The following is an 8,254-nucleotide window of genomic DNA, read 5'->3' as shown; positions in this document are numbered from 1 at the left end:
CTGGGGGACATTAATGCTTGTATTTCTGGGGGACATAAATGCTTGTATTTCTGGGGACATTAATGCTTGTATTTCTGGGGGAGATATGCTTGTATTTCCGGAGGAGATAAATGCTTGTATTTCTGGGGACATAAATGCTTGTATTTCTGGGGAACATTAATGCTGGTATTTCTGGGGGACATTAATGCTTGTATTTCTGGGGGAGATAAATGCTTGTATTTCTGGGGACATAAATGCTTGTATTTCTGGGGAACATTAATGCTGGTATTTCTGGGGGACATTAATGCTTGTATTTCTGGGGGACATTAATGCGTGTATTTCTGGGGGACATAAATGCTTGTGTTTCTGGGGACATTAATGCTTGTATTTCTAGGGACATTAATGCTTGTATTTCTGGGGACATTAATGCTTGTATTTCTGGGGACATAAATGCTTGTATTTCTGGGGGACATTAATGCTTGTATTTCTGGGGACATTAATGCTTGTATTTCTGGGGGAGATAAATTCTTGTATTTCCGGAGGACATAAAACAGACAACTGGGACTGGTGTTGGTTAAACTTGATACCTTGCACGTGCAGGTAATGTATACGCATACAGACTGTTCAGGAATGTACGAACGCTACAATTAGTGTGCTGCTGCACGTTAATAATAATATTTTTTTTTATTTGTCCAGATCAAAGTTATATCGAGGCTCACGAGGGACCCATTAAAGAGTATGTTCATCAGATATCATATCACTACGTAATGATTTCATTTCAATCCCTTCTTAATTTAAAAACATCAATTTACAATCATTTAATGATATTCAAAATTATCATCTTAGATTTGACACTAACCAAGCAATTTAAATTTACTTCTACTCTAATTAAGACGAAATTTTTCGGTAAATCATGTCTAAACAACCAAATATTAAATGACAAATCAAATGGAGATAAGCATGCAGAGCCCTTAAGTCAAAAATTGTTTCAAGTATTCCCACTGTTTTAATATAAAACAATTTAATTTACTATCATTACTCGTTTCCCTCAACAAATAATACGTATTGTGGTGTCAAAAAGAAACGAGGATATCGCGATGAAGGGAAAAGGACGAACAATGAGTCCGAGGGGACGCATCGAAATAAACAAAAAGTTGTAAAATTATTAATTCGAAATTATATTATGTGGACAGAAATAAAATTCGTCAAAACAATGGAAACGTGAAAAATAACCCAGTCATACCATGAAGCTCGAACAATAAGGTAATGAAACATTACCTTTATAAATATGGCCAGCGGATGCCCCCCGTCAATTATGCAGCTTACAAAACTGCCCCCATAATAAAACATGCGCACGACTCTCACTCGCAAAACTCGCTGGATTAAAAGTACTTAAAGAGAATGGCATCAGAACCCGCGTGATGCTGAGGGGAAAATCATGGTCAAATAATAGCCGGCCAGCCAATAACCGCCCCTCCTCCCTGTCTGATTTGCCTTCTGATTTTTTAACAGGATTTAAGAAAAACGACGAGGGGAGAAGCGAAGGCGAGGGAACTTGTTGGAAGCGATGAGAGTGAGGGGAGCTGCAAAAACGCGATGTACAAAAGGAAATTTTTGAATGAGGACATGAGGGACTAATGGCGCGTGCGGTTGCCATGGAGACGCAGCAGAACTTTGCATGAGCGTTGACATTAGAACCCTGCAGGAGTTGGAGCAAAACTATATGCAGCTGTCTGAACACTAGAACAATGCAGTAGTTGGATAAGAACTCTGCAGCTGTCTAACCAATAGAATAATGCTTGAGTTAAAATTATTCCTAGGATATGAAAATTTTTTTTCGCTTTTTGCTTTTTTGGTTTATCGGCGATTACGGCCGTGTCTTCGACGTGTCTTCGGCCTCTCGCTGCCAGCAAATTAAAAAGATTGCTATTACAAAAAACTACAAACGTTTTATTTATTTTCAATCACTAACCGTCAGTTCAATTCACCAATGGATAGATTCGTTTTCATTTTGAGCTAAATTTTAACCATTCACTTTAAACTCCGTCACTTGCTTGGCAGCTCCTGCATTAACAACGACCGCTGCCGCTGCCGCAACACAAGCCCCCGCTGCCGAGCCGTCCTCATAATTGGCTCGCTAATTACCGCCTCAATTATTGCTTGCTTAATCGAGGGTCGCTCGGCCCACACGCAACACAATTATTGACCTACGCGACGGCAGGTAGGAGGAGGGCAGCGTAGTAATGCAGCTATTGACCGTCCTACGCGGCGGCAGGTAGAAGGAAGGGGCGTAGTAATGCACCTATTGACCGTCCTACGTGGCGGTAGGTAGGAGGGAGGGTAAATGTTTCAATAAATTCATCGGCATTGAACATAAATGAAGCCATGCATCTCATTTAATGCAATTTAAATAACGTACAGTAACTAAAATCTCAAATTTAGTTTAACCAAACTCAACTTTAACTTCGCTAAATTTAATTAAATTATGAGCCGCACATGAGGTACAATATGCCAGTTTTGGTATAATATCATTTCCCTCAGCTGTACCCTCAGCTGTACCCTCAGCTGTGCCCTCAGCTGTGCCCTCAGCTGTGCCCTCAGCTGTACCCTCAGCTGTACCCTCAGCTGTACCCTCAGCTGTACCCTCAGCTGTACCCTCAGCTGTACCCTCAGCTGTACCCTCAGCTGTACCTTCAGCTGTACCCTCAGACTAACCAGCGTTGACGGTGAGGGGAGGGGAGAGCGCCACTCCGTACGCTGTCTCCGCCTTGCATCTGCACAAACCAGTTTCATTTATATTTTTTTAAACTTCTAATTACGCAAGTATTTGATTCAGCTTTGAACCGCTGTAGACGAACCACATAATATAAAGAATTTCGTTCCCAAAATTTACGTTACTCATAATTAAAAAAGTGGAAATTTCTTCCGTTAAGTTCTTAAGAAGGATTCTGGCATGGGTAGAGCCGGTGTTTCATAAAAATTCTTGGATGTCATTTTTTTCACGAATAAAAAACTTATTTTATAGAACAATTTTTGTCAATGTAAACTTGTTTAAAAAGTATAAATATAAACTTTGATGTCACTAGCACACTGGCAATCTACCAACCTAATCATGAATAATTATAAACACAATCATGAGAGCATTAGCAAGTTTGTTCAATGCTATTACTCCCGGGGTATGAAAAGAGATAAACCTGCACGAGCTAAACCTGCTGCAGGTGCTGACCTGTAAGTTGCTGCGTGCAGGTCGCGTCTGTAGTGGGATGAGGGAAACGGTAGAAATTTCAGAGTAGAACTAACTCCCCTCGCGCCCCCACCCTCATCTGGATCCTCCTGATGGGGGCTTGGGGCATCGCTTGTTTGTAGCCCGTGGGGGCGCCGTGCCTCCATGGGGCGCTCCTTTACATGGAGCAGCCCCAGCACGTCCCCAACGGGGCGGCCGTCCATCACCCACGACACCACGATGGACGAACCGTTGTTGCGGTCAGAGGACGAGTCGTCATGTTCAGGGGACGAGTTTTCGGGACCGATAAACGAGCCATCAAGGCCGGTGGACGGGCCATCAAGACCGGCGGACGGGCCATCATGACCAATGGACGAACCGCCCACGACGGTACATGACGCTTGTCCGCCAACTGCACTGGAGAACGTCAGGATGGACGTCGGCTGGAGGACAAAACGAGGCAACCGTTCGCTGATGTCCGCCCCGCCACCTGATGGACGGAATATCCATGGATTATTCCCTCTTATATTTCAAACTGCGCCGCCCGACAACAACGATACGAGACATTCGGGCTACGAAACACTGAAGAGATAAGATGCAATTATATCATGTATTTGTCAGCAGAATAAAAGGCCGCCGGATATTGCTACCAATATATATTACTGTAGAGTTCTTCGGGTTTTGCTACAATATAGAGCACTACCAAAATATCTTCGTTTGGATCACCAGAAATTGCTACAATATATTGCATTATTACTCATCGGATGTTGCTTCAATAAATTACGTTTTGGATCACTGGATATTGCTACGAAATAATTCATGTTTAACTCATCGGATATTGTTGCAATACAATGCATTTTGGCACAGCGGACATTACTACCAATAAATTTCATTTCGTTTCCGAATATTGTTACAATGCAATTTATCATGCTTTTTGATAGTTTTATTTAGTGGAGTAGCTGGGAAGCAATCGCTGCATGGAAGTTTCTGCAGTTTCCCCGATGCACGTGTTAGGAACCAAATTTTGTCTGGCGACGCGTTTTACATTGAATCATTTGCGCACAAATTTTTATGGGTGCCATATACAGTGAATCTGCATCAAACTGGACTGAAAATTCTTCCGTAATCTAAAGCACGACATTGTTTCCAGCAATATTAGAAGTAATGCAGCATTGCATGAGGGCTATTGGGAGGAACATATTGCAGTCACTACGCCCGCTTGTTAGCGGGAGCGAGCGTCTGGGTCAAAAACTCCGAAAATTTGGCTTCTCCCTTTTTTGGACTCATTTTGTAGCTGCCGAAAAAGAGCGTCTAATGCCTCTAACCGCGTGTATGGGCGTGCAATTTTTGCGTCAGTCAGTTCCTAATATGTAAAAAGTGACCATTTTATGACAATTTTTTACAAAAATATATATATAATAAAAACTACATTTATTGACTATTATTTGCGTTAAACTGGACATAAGCATGATGGTACCCTCAATACGAGCAATAAGCGCTGGTAAAATCTTGGGATGCAGTGTCAAGCAAATTTTTAACATTTACTTCTTTTTCAGTCAATTTTACTTATTTGGCTCTCGTGAACAAATGAACTTTCCAAAAATACGCCAACTAAAAATTTATCTCCTATGATTTTCCAGCTACAACAATACATGTCATTCCATTTGCAAAGATAATATATGTAGCGACTCTAGAACCCTTTTATCTGATTTAAATGTTTTTTGGATCATGTATTGAAAAACATAAGAAAATGGCGGGTAGAGGAGGGAATGTAAAAAGTCCTCTGAAATATTGGAAAAATGGCCCCTAAAGTCGCTAGATATTTGCATTACAAATCAAACGATATGTCTCTTGATGTTGCTCTTAGATCGCACAATAAGATTCATACGAGTCCTTTTTCCCGTTTCCTATTCATTTCACGTGTTCTTTATTTTCTCAAAAAATTCAATTATACACAAAGTTTTTGCATTTGTGTTTCACACCTGTGTATGAAGTTTCACAAAGATCGGTGGATAAATACACAAATTTTGTTTTTACCCAGACGCTCCCCTTAATCTCATCTTATGCTCTGATAGGTAAGAAAGTTTGTAATGTAAAAGAAAGAATTTTATTTAGAAATGCCACGACGAAAAATTTTATATCGAACATAACTTTTTTGTTACTTAACCTGGAATTGAGACAAAAACGAGCAATTCAAATGCAAGCTTGCACATCAAAGGAAAAAAATATGTTTTCTAATCAACAGAGAGCAAAAAACTTTACGGTTGCAACAATATAAATGCAAGGCAGTGGCGCTGGGGAGCCGCGACGCAATCAACTGAATTGAGCGGCCATGAGGCGGCCGTGGGGCGACCGTTGGGCGACCGTGAGGCGACCGTGGGACGACCGTGAAGAAAAATAGCAGTAATGCCGGCGTTGTCTCGCCGCAGTTGCAAGAGTACAGAAGCCATTACATCGTACGATTGAATTAATTGCAATTAACAAATGATTACATACAATACTATTTGGTATATTCAATTATGTAGTTTAATCATGGGGTTTAATTAAGTAATTTGGAGCGGCGTTTTGGCGCCGGTCTGAAAATAATGGTGATGACCGCCGTAGAGGGCAAAACGGAACTGAAAATGAGATACAATTAAGATATTAGATTCTCTTGATTAATATTTGATCGCGCACCTGAGTACTCACTGAAGCAAATAATATGAGTGAAAGTTCCATCTATTTCAAAATGTCCTAAAATAAAAAATAATTCATAATATTGATAAATGTGATGCGTAGGAATATCCACAAATTCCATGAAGAGGCAGGATGGACTTTAAGAAGCAGGGACTTTAAGCGTCTGAAATGATACATTAAATGGTATTGAACGGCTTTGCCTACGCTGACGTGTATTGCAAGACTATGCCTACACTGACGTGTATTGCAAGGTCTCAGTTTTGTCTCATTCACAATTGCCAGCGTATCGTCTCTCTTCCTCCGCTCGATAATTGAACGCAGACGAAAAATATTATACGTAAAACTTTTTACAGTATTTCAAAAAATGCTAGAGCAATCACATATACGAGGACTCCTCGTCACCAAAGAAGAGGGTGCATTTTACCACATCTCTAAAAGCAGATAAGGAATAACAGCCTTTTTAATCCTCATTTGATCCATCAAGATAGTAGAAATTGTCCAAAATCCCGCACTGCACTGGAAATTCAAACACGGTAATTGATAAAATAAATGTAATGTCACGTCCTGCTCGCTGCACGGTTTGAGTTCAGCCAGTGAGCATGGGAGCCTCGTATAATAAATTCTTAATTGGGAAAATGGTAAAGGAATTCAATAAATTTTCCGATATTCGGTGAGCAATAATCAGCTCGCGGCTTGTAAGCGAGGCGACGGAGTGGGCGGCGGCCGCGGCTCCGTCCGCTGCTATCTGAAATGAAATCTCGAGCAATGTGGCCTGGAACAATGGCCACAGCCGCTCGTGTGGCACTCTCACGCCACAGCCGTTCATTCGGCACACTCACGCCACAGCCGGTCGTGTGGCACTCTCACGCCACAGCCGTTCATGCGGCAAACTCACGCCACAGCCGCTCGTGTGGCACTCTCACGCCACAGCCGTTCATGCGGCACACTTACGCCACAGACGCTCGCGTGGCACACTCACGTAACAGCCGCTCGTGTGGCACTTTCACGCCACAGCCGTTCATGCGGCACACTCACGCCACAGACGCTCGTGTGGCACTCTCACGTCACAGCCGCTCGTGTGGCACACTCACGCCACAGCCGCTCATGCATGTGGCTCACAATAACGGTTCAAAAATTCCCAATTGATGAGCGCCATATGGGTGGCCATCCATGACAATTAAAGGATAAGCGCTGGATATGCGGTCATTCTTTGATAACCAGAGAATGGGTGAGGTATGGGCGGCCATCCATGGTCAATCACAGAATGGACGCCATCCATGGACAACATGTACAGCAAGGTGGATGCAGTTAGGGCGGCCACCCATGGACACAAAAGGATGGATGCAGTAAGGGCGGTCGTCCATGGACAACTAAAGGATGGGCGCGGTATGGGCGGCCGCGCATGGACAACTAAAGGATGGACGCGGTATGGGCGGCCATCTATAAGTTCCCAATAGGGAGCCCGAGGCGCCACACAAAAGCCACAATATTGGCTGTATGGATGAAGAAATTGGGTGAGCGGCATCCATTGTGTCGGCGTAACGAGTCCTGCGCTGTGTGATGAGCAGCCATCATTCGGGGCATCCGCTATACTGACAATACGGGACAATACACGGGCGATGCGGGACAATACACGGGCGATGCGGGACAATACACGGGCGATGTGGGACAATACACGGGCGATGCGAGATGATACACGGAAAACGAGGGAAAACTCTGGCAATGTTCTAAGGGAATACTTTTACTTTAAGTCTGATGTCAACAATCATTATTTTGCAATAACAATATAATTTCAACTTACGTAAAGAGTTTTCAGTTCCGTACTTTAGGTTTTTATTATTTCTGGGATTTATTCATTCATGTTTTGAAAAGCGCTGGAGAGAACTTCAAGAGGACACAACGCAATCGTACATAATCTGGTAACCAAACATACGTGCAAAAATTCTGTGTGCTAAACGAACTAAACTCTGCATGTGGTAGCCAAGTCGAGTAACGGAGAGAGGTATTCTCTTTGCAATACCGTTCAACATACGGGCAATACGGTGCTGAGTTAACCCAGGTTCATCCAGTCGAACTCTGAGAACCTTTTTAAAGGCCTCAACAAAAGGCTTTCAATAAAAGACGATTTGGTTTTCTCTGGATCCACAAATCCACTCTCCTTTAAACATTAAAGGAGAGTGAAAAGGAAAACATTAATGAATTAATCTAAAGCAACAAATAACTGAACACGAGTCAAATTCTGAGAAAAGGCTATTCTAGAATTAATTAATCTTACTATATAGAATGAAAGAAAATAAATAACACATTGAAAAACCACACACAGTGAAAAAACCAAAACAAAGTTTAATACAATTTTAAATATAATTTTACTCTATG

The sequence above is a fragment of the Hyalella azteca genome, unplaced genomic scaffold (assembly GCF_000764305.2).
Source record: "Hyalella azteca isolate HAZT.00-mixed unplaced genomic scaffold, Hazt_2.0.2 contig8835, whole genome shotgun sequence".
NCBI classification, from domain to species: domain Eukaryota; kingdom Metazoa; phylum Arthropoda; class Malacostraca; order Amphipoda; family Hyalellidae; genus Hyalella; species Hyalella azteca.
Note: the sequence above shows the minus strand (reverse complement) of the source record.